Source organism: Mauremys mutica, chromosome 21 (genome assembly GCF_020497125.1).
Source record: "Mauremys mutica isolate MM-2020 ecotype Southern chromosome 21, ASM2049712v1, whole genome shotgun sequence".
NCBI classification, from domain to species: domain Eukaryota; kingdom Metazoa; phylum Chordata; order Testudines; family Geoemydidae; genus Mauremys; species Mauremys mutica.
In genome coordinates, this window is record NC_059092.1 from 15935868 (window position 1) to 15957141 (window position 21274).

General features: G+C 53.3%; 2 long non-coding RNA genes across 2 annotated transcripts; both read right to left on the reverse strand.

Moving 5' to 3' along the window:
• Positions 1-418: 418 nt before the first annotated feature.
• LOC123354141 lies at positions 419-5837 on the reverse strand. The gene is made up of 3 exons (XR_006574630.1): positions 5694-5837; positions 4456-4616; positions 419-744 (listed from the first exon to the last, which is right to left on the reverse strand). It is a non-coding gene; the product is annotated as an uncharacterized LOC123354141 (long non-coding RNA).
• A 9007-nt stretch (positions 5838-14844) lies between these two features.
• LOC123354458 lies at positions 14845-18991 on the reverse strand. The gene is made up of 3 exons (XR_006574760.1): positions 18876-18991; positions 15880-15963; positions 14845-15432 (listed from the first exon to the last, which is right to left on the reverse strand). It is a non-coding gene; the product is annotated as an uncharacterized LOC123354458 (long non-coding RNA).
• Positions 18992-21274: the final 2283 nt, after the last annotated feature.

The window sequence follows — 21274 nt, forward strand, 5'->3', positions numbered from 1 at the left end:
CCCTAATAAACTAAACACACTTTTTAATATATTTAACACCATTACAAATGCTGACGGCAAAGCGGGGTCAGGGGTGGAGGCTGACAGCTGGCGACCCGCCCCCGTGTAATAACCTCATGACCCCCTGAGGGTTCCTGACCCCCAGTTTGAAAACCTCTGCCTTAGCCACTAGACCAGTGGTTCTCAACCAGGGGTACGTGCACCCCTGGGGGTACGCAGAGCTCTTCCAGGGGGTTCAGCAACTCATCTAGAGCTTTGCCTCGTTTTACACCAGGCGACACAAAAAGCCCCAGCAAAGTCAGTACAAACTAAAATTTCATTCAGAGAATGACTTGTTTATACTGCTCTATAGACTAGACGCCGAAATGTCAGTGCAATATTTATATTCCGATTGATTTATTTTATAATTATACGGCAAAAAAGTGAAAGTCGGCAACTTTGTCAGTCACAGCGCGCTGTGCCGCTTTCGTATTTTGATGTCTGATTCTGTCAGCAAGTCGTTTCTAAGTGAGGTGTAACTTGGGGGGTACGCAGGACAAAGCAGCCTCCTGCCAGGGGTACAATCGTCTTGGAATGTTTGAGAGCCACTGCATCTGACTGCACAGCCTGTATTCCAGTTTTATGGAGAGTGCTATGGATCGGACCTGGGTGTTATGTTCTCCCTGCACCTTCCTCCACTGGTCTGTGGCCCTCTGCCCCATCCAAGGGTGAGGGAGATGCCTTCTGCCCACATCGGTTGTCAATCTCATTAAAATAAAAGGAAAGGCAATTAAAATAATGAATAGGCTCTAACCACTATTGATTGTTCTTCAAATACACCAGAGGGGCTGGGCGGGAGCCAGCTGTGGCTGGGAACTCGCCAGGTGCTGCGCGATTTAAACACTCCCTTCCTGGAGCAAGCCACTGTGCTGAAGGGGTGTCTTGCAGTTGCTGGTGGGACTTTTAACTCACTCTTGCCCTGCAAGAGTAAACATCTGTAAAGATGTTGGTCTCCATCTTCTGGCTGTGGGGTGAGCTTAGGGTGACCAGACAGCAAGTATAAAAAAAAAATCAGGATGGGGTGGGGTTAATAGGTGCCTATATATGAGAAAGCCCCAAATATCAGGACGGTCCCTATAAAATCAGGACATCTGGTCACCCGAGGTGAGCTAGAGCTGACCCAGCAAGGGCTGATCTTCACAGGGACGGAGGGTGAGGAGCCTGTTGGGTGTGGCTGGGGATCTGCCCCACAAAACCCAATGGCCACGTGTGTGCAGGGAAGGCGGTTGTGGTTCCTGTTTTCAGTGCACCACGACAAATGGGACGCCCGCCTTTTCCAGGGCAGTGATGGGATCCCAGGCCTGAGCAGCAGGCTCAGGCCTCAGCGCCGGGCGCGCCATTCCTGTACATTTGGAGCAGGAAGCCAGGCAGGAGGGAAAGGGCCCTATAAGAGCCTTAGGAGTAACACCCCCCCCACACACACACACACACACAAACCCTCACTATCCACCCCCAGTGGAACTTCTCTCCATCCTGCTCCACCAGTGATGCTGAGGGGCCTGGGGCTGACCCGACGCTGGGTCTCTGCAGCGTCGCGTCTCAGCCCCAAGGGGATCCAGCCGGGCTGGTCAGCCTGAGACGACGGCAAGGATCTCAGAGCATCCCCTCTGCCCTAGGACACCCCCTCCTGAGATCAAACAGCCAGAGGGCCCAGGAAAACAGCAGCATGGTGGGTGGCCCAGCTGGGGAAAGCCCTGGGAAGGGCGGGGATCGCCTCGTGGGCACTCGTAGGGATTTTCCATGGACACTCCCCTCTTCGACAGCGGCTCAATCTGTGCAGAATTACCCCTCTCTCCCTGGACTCCCTCCAGCCTGCGTATTTCACAGCTCTCCCCCCTAGAACGCCCTCGGCTTGGCAAGGGCTAGCTGCCACCCCGGTGATCTCACCTCTGCTGCTATGAGAGTCATTATCCCTGGCCTTGTAGGTTGGAACAGCCTCCTGCACCTCATCTCACTTCACATCTGGCCTGAATACAGACCTGGCTTTCCTCCCTGGCTATCACCCCTACATCCCCTCCCCCTCCGCTGTTAGCTCTCTGCAGAGCGTTTTGGGGTGGTTAATTTCAAAGACACTTGAGGGAGAGGGATGGAGAACCTGCTCAACACGAGCTTCCCGTGTGACTCTGTGTCCGGAAGAGCTAACGAGAGCCTGGGATGTATAAATTGGGGAATCTCAAGACGAAGCAAAGAGGTTATTTTGCCTCTACATTTGGCACTGGTGTGACTGTTGCTGGAATCCGGTGTCCAGGTCTGGTCCACACCATTCAAAAAGGATATTGATCAATTGGAACGGGTTCAGAAAACAGCCACGAGAATGATTCAAAGGATTAGAAAACCTGCCTTGTAGCGATACAGCCAAAGAGCTCAATCTATATAGTTTAGCACAGAGAAGGTTAAGAGGTGACGTGGTTACAGTCTATAAGTATCTACACGAGGAACAAATATTTAAAAATGGGCTCTTCAATCTAGCAGAGAAAGGTCCAGCACGATCCAATGGCTGGAAGTTGAGGCTAGAGAAATTCAGACTGCACGCAAGACTTCAATTAATAATAGTAGGAGTCATTAACCATGGAAACAATTTGCCAAGGGACGTGGTGGAACCGCTGGCAATTTTTAACTCAAAATTGGAGTTTTTTTCAGAAAGATTTGCTCTTGGGATTGTTTTGGGGCCACTCTCTGGCCTGTGTTATCCTGGAGGTCAGACTAGAGGACCACAATGGTCCTTTAAGAATCGGTATTTATGAATCTATGCCTAGAATAAAGCAGAGAGGAGGGAGAGTTTACTGAAGGCAACTCAGGGAGCTGACCAAATTCCTGTGTCCAGGTAACCAAGAGTGATATTCAGAAGGATGGTTTGGAAATGCTACACAGGGAGGGAGGCTGAAGACCTTCTGCTAGCATCACACGCCTGCCCGCAAACTCGACAGGTGGCATCAAGCCCTTCCCCAGTGCCACCTGGCAGGGAAGAGATGGGACAGGGCCCAGCTGAGCTCCTGTGACCCTCAGCTCAGCTTCTCCCACCTCTTGAGCAGATGCTCCGGGGAAGAGCTATAAGGGAGACGGGTCTGGGATGCTACTTTCAGAAGGTAGGACCAAGAAAACTGGGCTGAATCCCCATCTGAGGAGTCTCCTGTCTAGTTATAGTCACTTACTGGTACAATCACTCTCCCATGCAGCGGCAGTGTCTGCGTCCATTCCCCCAGCAGCAGTAAAGCATGCCAAAGCTCCCATGCAGGGGCCTGATTCTGTGTTCACCTGCACTCGCTTTATGCCACCGTAGCCCCAGTGCAAAATGGGATTAAGTGAGAGACCTGATGTATTGCTCTCACTAAAGATGCCCCTGGCCCCAGAGCCAAGGCGCAGGCAGGGGAAGTGGTGGTGGGGGAGAGAAGCCAAGGAGTCAAAAATCATCCCCATCCCTCTGCAATGTTTTTAATTCCCCCACCCTTATTTTTCTGCAAGGTGCACCCGCCACCACTTTATTCATGAAGATTTGCATTGATTTTGCCATAAAATGTTATGAATTCTGCTTGTGGAAAAATAACATTGATCCCTCTGCCTCTAAATTTGTCTCCTCGCTGCCTGGTCCCTTAATGGCTTTCACCAAGATTTACACTGGGGATTTCAGGGACTTGGGGGGTTTTCCTTCTCCTTGCTAGAAAGTTTCTTCTGTGTTTGGGAACTTTGTTTTTCTGTAAAGTCACCTGGGGGGGGCTGATCCTCCATTACCATGCACCTCATGGGCAGGGTTCCCTCTAATTTTTCCCACCCATGTGTGGAATGAATTTTGTCATGTGCACCAATAGGGAGGTGATGTGTGGCGGTGTGGGGCCGAGGGGTTCGGCGTGTGGGGGCAGGCTCAGGGCTGGGGCAGAGGGTTGGGGTGTGGGGGGGGTGAGGGCTCCAGCTGGGGGTGCGGGCTCTGGGGTGGGGGCAGGGAAGAGGGGTTGGGGTGCAAGAGGTTGCTCTGGGGCTACAGCGGGGAGAGAGGACTCCCCCAAGCTCTCCCTCCCCACAGCAGCACCTGGGCTGGTGTGTGTGTGGGGGGGAAGAGGTGCCTCTCCCTGTCGCGGCAGCTCCGGGGCTGGGGCTGCAGGATAGGTACCCCTCCCCCAGCCGTGGCAGACCTGGGCCGGGGCTGGGTTCAGGCTGCCTCTCCCCTAGCCGTGGCAGATCCGGGGCCGGGTTGGGGCTGGGGGAAGGGGCACCCCTCCCCCAGCTGCGGCTGGTCCCGGTCGGACGGGCCCCCTGAGCGTCTGTGCGGTGCTAAATAGGCTGCTGGGTGGCTGCGCAGCTTACAGGGAATTTAGCTCATTGGCCCAATGTGTGGCCACTCTGCACCTTGCACCTGGTTCTCAGCTACACCGTGGTCTCTGTACACCAGCCTGGGCTCTAAGGAGTGATGTGAAGCAGTACCTGTGTCAACGAGAATCCAGCCCCCGGAGCAATTCTGACAGCAGCCATCTTGGCGGACAAACTGGGGATTGAACCGTGGGCTTCCAGAGCAGAGAGCAAAAGATGGTCGAGCTTGAGCGAAAGAACTAGGGGTGGATAGTTTTCGCCTCCAAGAGGCAGACCTGCAACACTCACCCGTGGGTTATACCGTCATGTCTGCAGGTGGAAAGGGAGTACAGACTACCCCTGTTCCCATCTGCCCCCCACTGTGCGCTGAATCGGGGCGGTTTTAGCTGAGGTCCCTGAGGCCAATGGCACGTACAGAAATCGGGCCCAGAGTGCACTGGGTGCATCACACAGGGCCTCTCGCTCAGGTTTGGTCTGGCCACCCCTTGGTCATGAAGGGCGGTTGGGCCGAACTTGAGTGAGTGGCAGGGCGACCCCGTGCGCCAGGCTGCAACCCCCAGAGTGGGGAACCAGGCCCAGCCACTGCGGGGTGGGCTCACTCTCCAGCCCCCCCACCTGGAGCAGGGATTAGGGGCACGGTGCGGGGGCGGAGGGTGCTGCTGCGGCTGGACCGTGCCCCCTCAGCCGCCATTGCATCAGGAGGCGACCAGCGCTGAATTGACACCGTTGCGCACGAGGGCAAGGCAATAGTGAATTGGGACGCTCAGGTCTGACTTCTCATTCACACGACAGGCCTCAGTACCCCATTCTGGCTGCGTGAGGGAGCGTCTGGCCCGAAGCAGTTCCACCGGCGGAGAACACGCCCCAGTCCGGTCAGAACGCCCAGGGACAATTGGGCGTCTTTGCGAGAGCTTCCCTGGGCATCAGATCCTCCTTCTCTGCCAAGGAGACAGCAGGGAAAGGTCCCACTGTACCTCTTAACCGGCCAGGGGCCAAAGGAGAGACCCCTCCCCCGGGGGGAGAGAGAGCTGATGGTGAACGCTGGGGGATCCAGGTTCCTTAGCATCCACGTCTCAACCCTTGTCATTCCCAGGTCCCTTTTCCATGCAGAGGACCCTTCCCCACCATTCCCATTTAGCTGGGGTCTAGCCAGAACTTCCCTCCCATTTAGCGCTATTGCAAAGGCCGGGTGGTCGTGCACCCCCTGACACCGGTCCACAGTCCCCCTGGGGGCTACAACCACCTGGCTGAGCACCAGCGCTCCAGGCTGCCGGTTTAACGACTCAGCTTTTCAGGTGGGGCCAGATCTGGAAGGCAGGAGCCCAGCTCCCCACTGCCCAGGGTTCACTCACGGCTGTGCCCGGCGGGTGTGAGATCCTTTAGTTCCATTGTAACGCCGGCTGCTCTGGCAACTTGGCATCAGTGTAAACGGCCCCGCCTGGTGGTGGAGAGTCAGGCGACGCAGGGCGCCCTCCAGAACCCAGCTTCAGACCAGAGGTCTGAGGAGAAGGGGAGACAGGGAAAAGGTGAAGGGAGGAGACAGCAAATAGGATGAGGGCAGAGCAGGGAGGGGAGGCCAGAGGAGTGGGAGCCTGGAAGGCACCATACCGAGGCAATTCCCAATAGCAAAGCGACAGGCAAGAGGGACATTCCTCTCTGTGGGGACGCTCCTGGGGTACAGCGATAGGCCGGCACAACGTTCAACATGCATCAGTAAGTGCACAGCAGCCACCCTAATTTGGCCTGCTAAACCCAGGGTTGTGAGTTCAATCCTTGAGGGAGCCATTTGGGGACTGGTCCTGCTCTGAGCAGGGGGTTGGACTAGATACCTCCTGAGGTCCCTTCCAACCCTGAGATTCTATGATTCTAGTTTCCACACACACACCCCAAAAGGGTAGACTGTGGAAACGCTGAGGCCGGCCCACCCCCTTTTCCTCGGTGACCACGCAAGCCCCTCTGTAAATCTACTCTGGTGCCCCGACTGCCTATACGAGAGAGGGCCCCTTGACTGCAGGTGGGGCTCCACCACACGCAACGAATCCCTCCAGGCCTCCATAACAGCCCTCTCTACCTGTCAGGCTGTGCACGCCTGTCTTTCAAGCCGATCAGACAGCATGGAAATTCCATGTAAAAGATTAAAAAAATGGCCCATTGTTATATATATTATGGGCCAGAACTGCACCTGGCGTAAATCAGCCTCGCTCTGTTGCTTTCAAAGGCGCTACACCGGCTGAGGAATCTGGCCCCGTTTCTGTCTTTGTCACACGACAGACCAGGGCTATACGTCTTGTGGAACAGAGAACAAACGTGCTAAATCAAGGGGCGCGTGTCCCACGGGGAGACGCGCAGGACGAGTGGTGGCAGTTGCTTTTAGCCAGCATCTTACAGCAGCGGCCGTTGATTTATCTAGCAACGCTGGGCCAAAACGTGCTCTCCGTTGCACCGGTGCAAACAGCACATAACCGGTTGCCTTCCATGGGAATATTGCCTGAGTGAGACACAGCACGAATCAAGGGGCTGAATGGGCTTTACTCACGTAGAGTAGTGCTTACTCTTCACTATGGAACAGCTCACCGGACAAGAGGCAGTGTGGTCCAATGGCTAGATCTGCTACATTTTGGCTCATTTTAGGAAAGTCATTTCCCATCCCACCCTTTGTCTATGGCCTGTTTAGATTGTAAATTCTTTTTTGGGGAGGGAAGGGGGGCTGTAAGGCTGGGCCAGAGGTGGTCTTGCCTAGTGGTCAGAGAAGGAGTCCGAGCCAGGAACGAGAGCCAGTGGTCAGAACCGGATTACCTGGAGTCAGGGAAGGCAGAAGCAGGACTGGTGCTGAGGGAGGAGGCTTCCCAGGCCAGGTGCAGAGGAGGATTGAGGCTGGAGTGAGGCGAGCCCAGAGAGGCAGAGAACCCATGGGTACCTGCACTGAGCAGCCAGCAAGCCCTGGCTGCTGGGCTTAAGAAGTAGTCAGCTGCCTTCTTTAGCCAATCAGGTGGGGCAGGTCGCCAGGCTGACTCACTTGGCTATCAGGAGACTGAACAGGAGCAGCTGTAGGGCCTTATTCCTAACATGGGCACAGATTATCTCTCATTATTCACATCCACAGCACCTTGTGCAAAGGAAGCCAGACGTTGGTCGGAGCCTGCAGGCGCTACCCTAATAAAAACAATACGCAGAGCGCGGCAGAGGACTGAAGTTCCATTTCCCAACTGGAACAAACATAGACAAATCGCTGCCCGGAAAACTGCTGAAGAAAAACTGAGGTCAACTGAACTGTTTCCTCGGGACAAAATGGACCCCTGTCAGTTTGGGCTGTTTTAAAAGTTTTGTGTTTCTCGGACAATATCTGCTACGATGCAAGGGGTAAAAAAAAAAAATCCAAAGAAAAAGTTTAAAAATGGAAATATCAAACCCGTATGTTCGGGAAAGTGTCCGAACGAGATGTTTGGACTTTGTCAGAACCTTTTTGTCCAGTTTTCTTCCTAAACGAAATGTGGGTGAAATTGAGCAGATTTTGCAAAGCATGTCAATTTCAACAGACCCACATATTCAAGGGCTTTGGGCAGAGCCCTAAAAGTCTCACCCCCCCCCAAAAAAAACACTTTTGATGCCCATGTAGCCCATGTTCCAGGCTCCCCCTTCTGTCCCTTATCCTACAGAGGCCAGCTAGAGGGACTTAGGTACCTAAAGATGCAGATAGGTGCCTGGTGCAATTTTTAAAAGCTCTGAGGTGTCTCGCTCCCACTGAAATCAATTTGAGGTAGTTAGGTGCTTAGACACTTGAAAATTCCACTAGATTCCTATCTGAATCGCAGGTGCCTGATACCTTAAAAAAATCTGACCCTTAAAAGTCCTTTAAAATAAGCTGTGGTGAGTCATGATCTTAGCACGGAATGTCCAGAGTTCATTCGCTGGTGATGACACTACAGATTTTGAGCCCAATCCTGTGAAACCTTACGACACGACTAGCCTGCTGATAGCAATAGGAGTACGCGCCTCAGTGAGAGTCTGCAGGATCGGGCCTCTTCAGCACGGCTTCCAACTGCCTTGTTCCCAAGGAGAGTGTTCAGTTCTCTCTGCACGAGGCCTAAGTGCATTGTTTAAATACAGCATATATCACTGTGGATCAATAGCGCTCTGTGTTACTTAATGGGCCTTGGCTGCTGGCTTGTTTTAGAATCAGCTGTTAAAAATGTATCACCACTGCACTTTCTGATGTGCATTATGATAAGTTATTAATGTGCCCAGCTGCATTTATTAATATTTTTCTGAAATATTGATAAAGCTTTTTATAAATGGAAGCTTCGCTCTGAGCCTAGCACAACAGGCGTGGGACTGCTGGCTCTCAGCTCACTGCGGCGACGCTGAGCTGTTTTCCATGGGAAGCGGCACCGCCTGTTCATTTCACTTTGATCTTCTTGTTTGAAGCCAGCACATCTGAGCACCTGACTGACAGCTGTGGAAATTGGTGTCTGCTCCGAGGGCCACACAGGGGTGACAGCAATGCAGCCCCACCGGCAGGCCCCCATACGAGATCTTAGGGGGGGCTTGTGTGATGTGAGGGTAAACTGATAAATACCCAACCATAACTGCGGAAAAAAAGCATGGATACAGAATGGAAGGCGGGGTTAAGACACCATCCAAAATGAAGCCCTCGGTCATGACTATCTCAGTGGTGAACATGGCAACCTCGTTGTGAATGACCCCACCCTATCACTGCTCCCTGGTAAACAACTGTCCCTCCCAAAGGTGACCCTTTTCCATCCACTGCCCATAAGCACATGTGCTAGTTCCCTTGGACTGACCAAGTTTGGATGCATGGGGGCATGTGTCTGCTTGGAAGGTGTGAATGAGTCTCCAAGACACCTGAGAAGATGTCATTTCATGGCCAGATGCCCAGAATCTGCACCAGTCACTCTGAGAGACCAGCTATCTCCCCCGGTTTTTGAGACCTGAGTTCTCTTAAGGTCACCACACTGGAGGGTTCTTCTTCCCAGCTCCCGTGTGCAAGACCAGTGGCCAGCGCACTGCCGAGAGGGTGGAGAAGAGACAAACACTTGGCCACAGCAATGGGTGAGTTCCTGATGATACCCACAGCAGCAGCACTTCATCCCTGAACTCAGCCGGCAAGATACTGTCCAGGTGAGAAACGAAAAGGGAACCACTGGAGCTGACTGGGCAGTGGTAACTAAGTTTCACAAACATTTTCTGAAAAAAAAAAAAAAAGTACCACTTTCTGGAAATTCTCCACAACTAAATTTCAAAAATTTCCCTTTAAAAAAATAAAATTGGAGGGGGCGGGGGGAGAAATCAGGTTTTGAAGCCATTTTTTTTTCATTATGACTGAAAAATGGGAGGAACAAAAATAGAACAACTGAAAAACTTTCATTTCTTGGTTCTTTGTGTCAAAGGAATTGGAAAATTTCAGAAAAAAATGGAGATTTTCCACCCACCCACCCACAAAAAGTTTGTTTCAAAAAAGGCTTGTGTTGGCTGGACCTTAGCAGACTAGGGTCCGTGGGTTTGGCTGCAGGCCCGGCACTACTGGGAAGTCAAAGGGGACATTGCCCCCGCCCCCAAAAGCCAATCTTCAAGGGGGCCCTAAGCGAGAAAGCCCAAAATACGTATAAAGTTATCTAATGTTAAGCAGTGGAAGCGACAATAACAAAATACTGACACAGTCACCAAATTTTACTTTTTTAAACTTTAAATCCAAGATTTTCCAGGGGTCTAACCAGCCCCTGGACTCCTGGAAGGTTTACATAGTGACATACAGGGCCCCCAAAATATCCCCAGAAATGGGACCCTGGAACCAGCCCTGTTTGGCTTGAACCTACCCTATGAGAATCAGAAGAAGCTGAATCCTTTCACAAAGTTCTGATTCTGACCCGGTCTGGGTGCAGGACTGTCTGGATCTGAGGTTTTGGTTCTGCTCATTACAGAAATGCAGGATCCAGCTTTGGCTCCACCCTTCGGCGCTGGAGATTTGCTTTAGGGCCTGTCTCTCCCTTTCATAGGGGAGGCATGCGATAGGACTCTTAAGAATGGGAGCTGGGCGTTAGAGGGTGACTCTCTCTCCCAAGAGGGACCCCTGGCAGGCAGAGCAGCCTAGCCAGCACCTGAGGGCTTTGCAGAAGACACAGGAAGCTTCTAGCCAACCCACCTAACTAAGGAACCCACAGACTGTTTTGTTTGCAAGAAAGGGCTGCACAGGGGCAATTCCTCCCACGCAATGCAAGAGTGAGATTCCAGCCTGGCACTCCATGAGAGGTCAGGGGACTAGCTACTACCCCCACCCGCAGTGCACCACGGGCCCCAGCCCTCTAACCTCCCAGCACATCCACGTGTAGCTGGTGCTGTGGTAAGGTCCCTTTTAGAGGCTCAGGAAGGAGCACTCCACCAGGCATCCCCGCTGCCCCACGCCACGGGCAGCACTCTGCTCCCTCACTCCGCGGCTTTGCATAGCAAGGGCAGGGCTCTGGGCAATGCTGCCTCTTTGCAACACTCCCTGTTTTCCTTTTTTCTCCCCTCCCAATGTTCTTGCTCACTGATTTTTCAAAGTTAAATATACAGCAGAGAACGGAGCCGACAGCGAGAGGATGCTGTGATTATAGGGGAGGCACGGGGACGGGGGCGGAGGAAGTCCAAGAAATGATTCCCACACTGCTAGCATAATGCAGCACCTTCCACCCTGGACTGTGACCAGCTTTAATGGCTTCAGGCAGGTAACTTCGTCACCGGCTCCTGAAAGCTGACATTGGATTTCGAAGGCAGGGGACAAAATTGCAAAGGACAAAGAAGAGTCCAAGAAATATTCCTGCTACTATCTACTTAGACTGTCGGCTCCCAGGGGGAGGGACCATCATTGCGTTCTGCTTGAACCAAGAAATGAAAGTTTTTCATTTGTTCTATTTTTGTTCCTCCCATTTTTCACAAACAGAGGTCTGGTCCCTGGCTACGGCTACTGGGCGCTACCTCAATTCCAACACTTAGTAATAATTGCCTAGAGGGTGCTACGGGGAAAGATGGCTTTAAATGAAAGCTCAAGCTCCAATCTCCTCCGCTCCCCACCCAGTACTTCAGCAGAACGTGATACCCAGAGCTGGTTAGTTAAGCCTATGTCTGAACAAGAGCATCACCATGTGGTCTGCAGCCCGTTTGTGACATGGCTAACAAGGAGAGGTAGCACGTGTCAGTTTCCATGTGTCGGTTTCAGGGTAAGTATCCACTCCAGCAGTGCCTAGTCGGGTCTCCAGCCATCACCTGTCCCTGGGACCGGACCCGTGTCCCAATCCCTTCTGACCAGGCACAGCTCCCTGCCTGATACTGTGATAACCCAGCAAGCCAGTCTGCCCAATGACCAGCACCTGTGCGTTGCTTTCTCTCTGCAGGTTAAGTGCAAGTGACCACGGAGCTTTTTCTAAGCAAGCACCTTTATTCTTAAGGTAAAGGCACTGCAGAAAAACATCACAATAAACAGATTTAACCGCACACACTAAACATACCAGGAGTCACCCATCAGTCTCTTGGTGCCCAGGAAGTCAAAGTTTTCCCAACCTTCTTCAAGGATTGGAGATCCTTTGTGGGCAGACGGTCCTGTCTGTTTGCTGGATCAGAAAGAAGACTCTGAAGCAGCTTAAATCCAGCCTTTTCCTATCAAAAGCCTTTTCCTCATTGGTTGGTCTCTGGAAAACCCAGTATGAACCAGTATAAATTACCCTTCACTGGGGGGAGGGGGTACCTCTCAGGAGTTGTTTACAACTGAGTGTTTCATCTTAATTACCCCACACACACTGGTCTGGGTTCCCGGAGGAGCTGTGGCAACCTTCCCCCTGGAAGTTGCATGCAGTCCCTGGCCCACCGTGATACATAAACCATTCATACAGTTAATACAGCCTGGGCCCAAAAGCTGTGGCATGGGATTGGGAAGTCTGTCACAGCGTGCGCTGGCGGAAAGAGCACCAGATTTGGAGATTGGATTGGAGATTTGATTGGAGTCAGGAGACTTCGCTGGTATTCTCAGCTCTTGCTGCACGCACTCAGGCAAGATGCTCCAGCCAGAATTTTCAAAAGTGCTCAGTGATTTTAAGTGCCTCCGTTTTCCTCATGCCTGACTTGCAGCACTTTCGGCCAGCTGCTCAGGAAGTGCTGAGCGGTGCCCACAACACCAATCCACGGGGAGCTGCAGATGCCCGGCCCCTCGGAAAATCAGTGCTAGGCGCCCCAAAGACAGTGAAATCCCCAAATCTGAGGCCCCCTTTGGACTCTAGCCTCTGCCTCTAAAACAGGGATAGCAGCACTTGTCTGCCTTTGCAAAGGACTTGGTGCTGTGTGCCTGGAACTAGCGACAGGGATGCTAAGGAGTGTTATTTATAACAAGATGCTTTGCTTACAGGTGATTGAAATAAGCGGCCGGCCTTCCCACCCCCTAAAACCTTCTCTAAAATACTGTCGCGAGAAAGAAGAGAATAGATGGAGAAAGGGCGTGAGGGATGCCAGCTTGGCGAAGGAGAAGTCCCCATATGTTCTCAGATTGATTACACTTGTTCTGCAACCTGAGTGCTGTCTCTTCCAAACGTCTCCGTGCTAATGACAATCCAGGAGACGTTGGCTCCGGGTAGATCACGCCCTGGAACGGAGCACAGTTTTGGTGCGTTCATTAGACAATCCTGTTTTTCATTGCGGTTGCTCCCTCCCTCCCACCCACCCACCCCCCCTAGCTCAAAAGATCTTCATTGCTGGAAGCAGTCCCAGAACGTCTTGTTTTCCAGGCGCCTGGCTCTCTCTGATGTCGCACCTGCCCACGCTGCAGAGTCCGTAGGCGGCTGACGTTTCAGCTAGACGACACATTGCGGGGAAGAGTCACAATGTCACGCCCTGCACACAGAGAACTTTCCCCTAGGTGGCAGGCTTGTGCAAAGCCCCGTCTGCTCCCGGGGTTCTATGCTGCTCGCGAGACAGGCTGCAGGGTTAATGAGAATACGTTCCACTTCCTGCCCAAGGATCTCAAAGCAGGGGAAAGGAGCATGATTCCCATTTTACAGATGGGGAAACCGAGGCCCGGAGCCATTTTTGTGACTTGTCGGTGGGCACGTGAGAGCTTAGTGGCAGAGTCAAGAGTAGCACCCAGGTTTCTTGATTCCCAATCCAATCGATTGAGCCAGAATGGGATGGCCAAGACCCCTCTTATTTCCTTTACCTGCAAAGGATTCTTCCATGAGCCCAGGAGGCCTGGCAGTTCCTCTGGAGTCCATCAGAACCATTCCACCACAGGACGTTGATCAAGAATGACATGCACTTGTCCTCGCCAGTTTGTTGCTGATATCTCCCCACCCGCCTTGCCGCCCCCCTGAGCATTTCAGGCTGCGGAAGGTGGCATGTGAAATTTAAGCTGCACATAGAGGATCAATATCGGCTCTGCGCTCAGTTCACCACCATTACTCATTTGGAATCTAGATGCACAAAACTGTTCATGCATTAACAACACCCAAATCATAGATTATTAGGGTTGGAAGGAACCTCAAGAGACCATCTAGTCCAACCTCCTGCTCAAAGCAGGACCAATCCCCAAATGGCCCCCTCAAGGATTGAACTCACAACCCTGGGTTTAGCAGGCCAATGCTCAAACCACTGAGCTATCCCTCCCCACAAAAGGAAGGAAGAAAATGGAGTAAAACAAGGGTACATCTTCAGAAGTAGCGTGCGCCACTGCAGCATTTGTTTGCTGGCAAGCGGGAGGAAGACTCAGTGCTCAAGTCACATCTCCCAAGGTTCCTATGGGGAGGCCGGAATCCAAACCCAGATCCAGTTCCTAATTTCACAGCTGGGCTCTAGCTCCGTGATGGAACAAAGTGAAACCTCCAAGATGAACTTTCCCCTAATTCTGGGAATCTACACTTTGCCCCTGGGGCAGGTTGGAATTCACAAGCTAACCAGGGTTGGGTGTGGCTAGCAGACCCCCTAACAAACAGCAGTGAGTGGTAGGGGGAAGACGTCCTTTGATACAGGACTATGTCAGTGACGGAGCGAGTGCTGCCTTTTAGAGGAGATGTAAAACTGAGACCACCTGTGTTGATTAAAAGGCCCAGGGCACATCCTGCAGAGAGTTGTGGGGGGAGCAGGGATGCCCCTTCCCCAGCTTCTCTCAATTATCCAGTGTAATTCACGCCTCTGATAGCCAGGGGTGAACGTGCCCATTGTCTAACGCATCGTCAAGCTGCCGCAGGTGATGGTGCTCCATAACTCACGCTGATGTATCGATTCCAGAGGCAGCTGTCTGGTTACCTCCTGTGAAATCCTTACACAGAACAGGGGTATAAATACCTACTGCGAATGTAAACTGATCGCCAGCTGCATGCAGATAGAAAAATCAGCCAGCTTCAGGCTTCCTTTGTTCAGTAATGTGGTGGGCACCTGACAAAGTTAGTCCACCTGCCTGGGACGGTGCTGCTGGGCAGGTGTGAGGGGCATCGGCAGAGCCAGGCTGGACTAGCAGGATCAGGCCTGAGGTGCATCAAGATGGCAGTGTATGGCCTCTACAGGCAGTGCAGTCGATGCACGAGCACTGACGTTACCCGTCCATGATTCTTTCAAGAGCCCACTTAACCTGTACACCGCCATCCCCGCAGAGCAGCGCCCAGCTCCATGGAACGGGAAGGAGCCCGGTGAGTCCCCGAAATCCAGTGTTCGGAGGAGAACGCAGAGCTGCCCCGTTGTCGGCTTTCCAAGGGGCGCAGAGCCCATGCAGCAAAGCCGGGCGGGCGAGGAACTATTTTCGACACTCCATTCCCATAATGGCTGTGAAGGGAAGAAACGCTCAGTCTGCCTGAACACCTTAGAGGTAATGGCCCGTCGTTCCCAATCTAAAGAAGCCTCCTCGGGAGAATTACGCTTTTTTATTGCCGTCGCCTATCAGCGAAGCTGCTCAAAGCGGCACTTCAGGAGCTAATGAAGGGGCGGATTGTTAAGCGCTAGGCTGGAGGATGTCGCGTGAGTTCTGAAAGAAGTTCCGGCCAGGAAGCAGCTGAAAGGAAGAGGGGCAGCGGAGCGGTATTGGCAGAACAGACGCAATGGGCGCATTTCCCTTCGTTTTTGCTAGATTGGGAGGAAAGAGATTTGCCCGGTAATGGATCGGCGCTCTCAAACTCCATCGCGAGGCAGCCATTCAAAAGCAATTTAGGACGAATGTATGTCATTTAAAAACCACTCCTATTTGCTCTCTTAAGATACAGTTAAGCAGGATATTGCATTCCTGCCTTCCCCATTCCCCGCACAGAGATGTGATCTGGGGGGTATCTGCCAAAGGCGGGTTAGTTTCATTTGGCACTTCAAAACGTCGCGAGTGGCTCAGAAAAGAAAAAAAAGCCAAGCGCCGCTGGTGTGGAATCCACAGCCCAGCAGTGTCTATTCATCCTTTTTAAAGGGAACCTGTTTGCATGGGGCCACTTCTCGTTATGCCCCATCTAGCATGACTTTAGTGCTTTCTGCCACCCTCCAGGGAAGCGAGAGAGAGATGCCCCATTTATGCCACTAATACTCGACCTTTTCGCAGTAGCTGGAAACTCAAAGCTTGGGCAAAGGCAAAGACCTCCCCTTGGGCTAACAAGCCAGCTGTGTCCAACCGTCCTGTGTCCAGGGGGAAGAAGAACAGGCTTAAATCAATGGTACCATGGAATGTATAAGAGATCAGATGGCCAGGCAATCAGACATGGGCTATACAAGCCTCTGCCCCTTACATGCATGGCAGTGGGTCTTATCACTGAGGCAGATCTGAAAGGGACAGATATAGACATCCAGGTTTACATTTTCAAAAGTGACCAGTGATTTTATGGGCCAGGCCGAAGCACCCCCTCAAGCAGGGATGGGCAAACTATGGCCCGGGGGCCGCATCTCGCCCTCCAGATGTTTTAATCCGGCCCTCGAGCTCCTGCCAGGGAGTGGGGCCAGGGGCTTGCCCCACACCACGTGGCTCCTGGAGGCAGCAGCGTGTCCCCCCTACGGCTTCTATGCATGGGGCAGCCTGGGGGGTGAGCACGCCCAAGCACCACTCCCGCAGCTACCACTGGCCATGGTTCCCGGCCAATGGGAGCTGCGGGGGCGGTGCCTGTGGACGGGGCAGCGCACAGAGCTGCCTGGCTGCACCTCAGCATAGGAGCTGGATGGGGGACATGCCTCTGCTTCTGGGAGCTGCTTGAGGTAAGCACAGCCTGGAGCCTGCAGCCCTGACCTCCTCCCTGGCCCCAACCCCCTGCCCCAGCCCTGATCCCCCTCCTGCCCTCCGAACCCCTCGGTCCCAGCCCGGAGCACCCTCCCGCACCCCCAACCCCTCATCCCCAGTCCCACCCCAGAGCCCGCACCCTCAACCGGGCCCTCACCCCCCCCCCACAAACTCCCTAACCCCCCGCCCCAGCCCAGAGCCCCCTCCTGCCCTCCGAACCCCTCGGCACCCCCCCACAAACTCCCTAACCCCCCGCCCCAGCCCAGACCCTCCTCCCGCACCCTGAACTCTTCATTTCTGGCCCCACCCCAGAGACCACACCCCCAGACGGAGCCCTCATCCCCTCCCGCACCCCAAGCCACAATTGCATGAGCATTCATAGCCCACCACACAATTTCCATAGCCAGGTGTGGCCCTCGAGCCAAAAAGTTTGCCCACCACTGCCCTAAAAGAGCCTGATTTTCAGAGGGTAGGGGCTAGGCATTTTCTGCAGATCAGGTCCTTTTAAGGTACCTGAGCTAGGCACTCAGCCTGGCTAGTAACATGTAAAAATGCTGACCAAGGGGGCTGGGTAATCCTCATCTCAGGACTCCTCAAAAAGGGGGAAGTGCAGGTTTAAATGCCCAAGATGTAGGGAGCGTATTTGATCAGCCCGTCTTTGCAGGAAGTCACTCTGAAGTTGCCTCTCTTAGGTGTGGCATTAGGGGGCGCTGTGCTGTAGGAGTCACCATCCCTTAGCTGGGCTATTGCCCACGGCTCGACGGCTCGTGGGCATTACGGACTCCACGGCACTCATTCATCTAGCCAAATTCCTACCAGGATAACTACATTCTGCCTGCCGAGAACGTCCTCTCGTTTCATCTCAGCTCAGCGTACAGCTTTATTGTTTATGGCTGGGTGCAGAAGAGTGACTCACCGGCCAACATGCCCTCTCATGGCTGGGCGTGGCTCTCCACACCTGGCACCCCCACCAACAGCTGCTCCAGCCCTAACATTCATAGATTCATAGACTCTAGGACTGGAAGGGACCTCGAGAGGTCATCGAGTCCAGTCCCCTGCCCTCACGGCAGGACCAAATACTGTCTAGACCATCCCTGATAGACATTTATCTAACCTACTCTTAAATATCTCCAGAGATGGAGATTCCACAACCTCCCTAGACATGATCTGCTTCTTCTTATAACTTGTCCCTCCAGCCAGGTCACGTTAAAGTCTCCCGGCTTCCAGGGTATTGGTGTCTCATACAGTGTCCCACACAACTCCAGTTATCAACCCAGTACCTTCCTCCATGCCGGCCGGCCCACTCTTCTCTGAGAGTAGCAGGCTCCTAGGCTTCCCCTGACAGAACTCAACCCCTCCGCCCCCCAGCCAAACCAAACCAGCTAAAGTAACCTTCACCCATGCTGGCTTGAGCTCCGGATCCTGCCAGGCTCTCCCGAGCTGCTGGTGAGGAACACCGACCCTCAGGACGGCTTCCCTGGAGCCCTGCCCCTTTCCCCAGGCCTACCATCAGGGCTAGCTCTTCCCTGGCGTTCCAACCCCAGAGCAAGGGGACACCAACCCTCTGTGTCCTGGGTCCTTCCCCTTTAGCTTTCGCTTCCTTCCTTCATGAAGGAGACCCAGCTTCTTCCCAGCTGGGGCTGATGATGAACCAAGCCTGACACACCCACCAGGTGTGGCCAAGTGGCCTAGCTGAGCTCAGACTCCTGTTAACCCTTTGCTCACTGGTGTGGGGTTCACACCCCAACACAGTGGGATTTTCAAAAGCCCCTAAGGCCCAGTTCCTCAAAGGGAGCTAGGTGCGTAACTCCCATTGACGTGGTGGCACGCTCGAATGGTGACGTCGCTGTGCACCAGGCAGCCACCAGGGTTCAGGCAAATCAAAACCCCTTGCATGACTGTGGCAATAGTGTGCGTGCCATCACACTCATGTGCTCGCCCGTGGTAGGAAAGTGCACGCCAAAGTAAGCCATGACCTGCAATAGCTGGGACCTTCTTCCAGCTCCTCTGTGGGGGTGACACTGGCTTGCAGCTGAGCTCTTACATAGACCTTTTCCTCAGTGGATCTCCAAGCGCTCTGAAAGGTCAGTTCCGTTATCCCCATTTTACAGACGGGGAAAAACTGAGGCAGAAGGTAGGGCAGTGACTTGCCGAAGGTCACCCGGCAGCAGAGTTGCGAATAGATCCCCAATCCAGGCCCATCCCCCACAAAGCCAGGCTGCCATGCCCAATTGTGCCCCAGACAGGGACTGAACCCAGGACCATCACTAGATTAGCACCACCTGCTAACTAATGGGCCTAACGCAACAAAATGGGTGACCTGCTTTAAATGACACACTGATGAGTGGATGTGGGTGTCCCGGAGTGAGTGACTTCTGAAGCCAGCCCATAGTTTCATCCCACGCCATTGTTTCATGGGCCGAGCAGGAAGACCCTGGAGGGGAAAGCCGGAGAATGAAGGGGCTTGTCTCCAAGGTGAGTTATGGCACGGCAAGCCAGGATGGGAACCTGCGGTGCACCCGCTTGCCGCACAGTAATGTCCCAGGTGGGCCCTGCTGCAACGCGGTGAAAGTCTCCAAGCGCGGCTTGGTGTACTGCAGCTTGGACGCGTGGGCACAAAGCCACGCTCCGACTCTCTCACAGCGCTGTAGCAGTGACCGCACGGGTAAGCTGGCATGCTGCAGAGTCACACCCTGGCATGCCACGCGGGAACTTGTCACGTAGACCTGGCGTTAGAGTAATACAGGGGGTCTGACCTCCTGGCTGCTGGCAGGGTTTGTGCTGGATTCTAACATTACTAGGAGGGAGCAGGCAAAGCAGAGGGGACAGGTACCAGCGCCAGGACTGGAGCAGCAGCTGGTATATACCTCCCTCCTCCCCCAGCCACTGTGAGCTGCTCCCACACACACCCCCCCCATTCATATCATCTTTGACACGCAGGCTCACGTGCGCCGGTGACAAAGTGACAGGGGGTATGAAAGGCAGGCGTCGCGAGCGCTCGCTGCTTTGAGACCGCAGCTCCCCAGCTCCCTCCCGCTTGCGAAAATATAATCACATTATAATTATAAGTTAATTAAAGCAGAAGAGATCAAAGCCACTTTAGACAGATTAATGATACGATGAGTGCCAGAAATGTCTCTGTTTTATGTATTAACCACATTGTCATCTTCTCTTGCGCTCTTCTCCGTCTTTTGTGTTCGCCAGGCAGCCCTTTCATTCCCCACTCTCTTTCTCTGCCTCTCTTAATGAATGAAGGATTTGAAGACCTAACAGCTGTGGAGATTTGTGCAGGGAGGAGAGGAAACATTCAAAGGATTATCAGAAAAATCAACATGCTTTTAAAAAAGGGGAGAGACAGGGAAATTGCAGGCATATAAATATAGACAGGCTTGGCAGAATTCAATTTTTTTTTTATAATTTTGACAGATAATATCGATCTTTATAGTTAGACTTTTTTTTTCTATTTTTATCCATCTAAATTTTCACAGTTGTGCAAAATTAAGGGGTTTCAGAATTTATTTTTATCAATTGAAATTTTCACTGTTGTGGGAAATTATAGACAATGGGGGGAAGGGGGTCAGACAATAATTATGTAATGGCAGTAGACATTGAGATGCAAGACGCTGAAGTTGTACGAGCATTTATGACGGGGTGGGGGAGACCCTGTCCCGTGCGGGGTGAGTTCACCCCATCCTTCAAGCTGCCCTGGATCTCCAGGCCGTAGGGTGACCAGACGGCAAGTGTGAAAAATTGGGACGGGGGTGGGGGGTAATTGGCACCTATATAAGAAAAAGCCCCAAATATCGGGATTGTCCCTATAAAATCGGGACATCTGGTCTCCCTACCAGGCTGTGAGACCTAAGGGCAGGAGTCCACAGAGATGTCCTGATCCGCAGGGCTTTACGGCCCACTGGCCAGAGGCTATGGAATCGCCTTGCTCCACAGGGCAATAGGGTCATGTGACCCACATCCCAGGGGGTTGCCCTTCTCTGCCAGGCAGGAAGGCCTAGCGGGCAGAGTCCATAGGGGTTCTCCAGGGTTTGCAAGGCAGTAAGGCCTGATGGCCAAAATCAAAAGCGATTCCCTGGGTCTACAGGGCAGTTAAGGCCAATCAACCAGAGTCATTAATTTTCCAGCAGCCAGGTGTAGTGGCCCAAGTCAATGGAGATACCCCTCCAGGCCCGGCTGTTTGGCCTAGTGGCCAGAGTCAATAAAGTCGCCCTCCATATGGGGCTGTATGGCGAGGTGGCCAGAGCCAATAGGGTCACCTTCTGGGCATGGCTGTCTGGCCAAGTGGCCAGAGTCAATAAAATCATCCTCTAGGCAGGGTTGCACAGCTTAGCAGCCAGAGTCAATAAAGCTGCCCTCCGAGCGGGGCTGTACGGTGGGTGGGGGGAGGTGGCGTCCAGGTAGGGGGACCTGGGCCCTCCCTGCTCTACCGGGTCCCAGCCCAAGGCCCTTGCAGTGGCAAGTGAGTCCGCCACTGGGTCAGCGGGGATCCATCCGCAACACGCTGACCGGCCTCGGGACAATGGCTTGTCGCGCCCTGGACTACTTCCTACCTTGTCACTCCAGTCTGTGATCTGTGCATCTTCAGGGTCTCTGGGTTCTTCGGCTGATGCAACTCCCTGGGGTGTCCACAGGTAGCTGGGCGTCTGTGTGGGTCTTGGTGCCTCTGGTTTTTGCAGTCTGGGGCTCCAGTGGTTCCTGGGCCAGAAC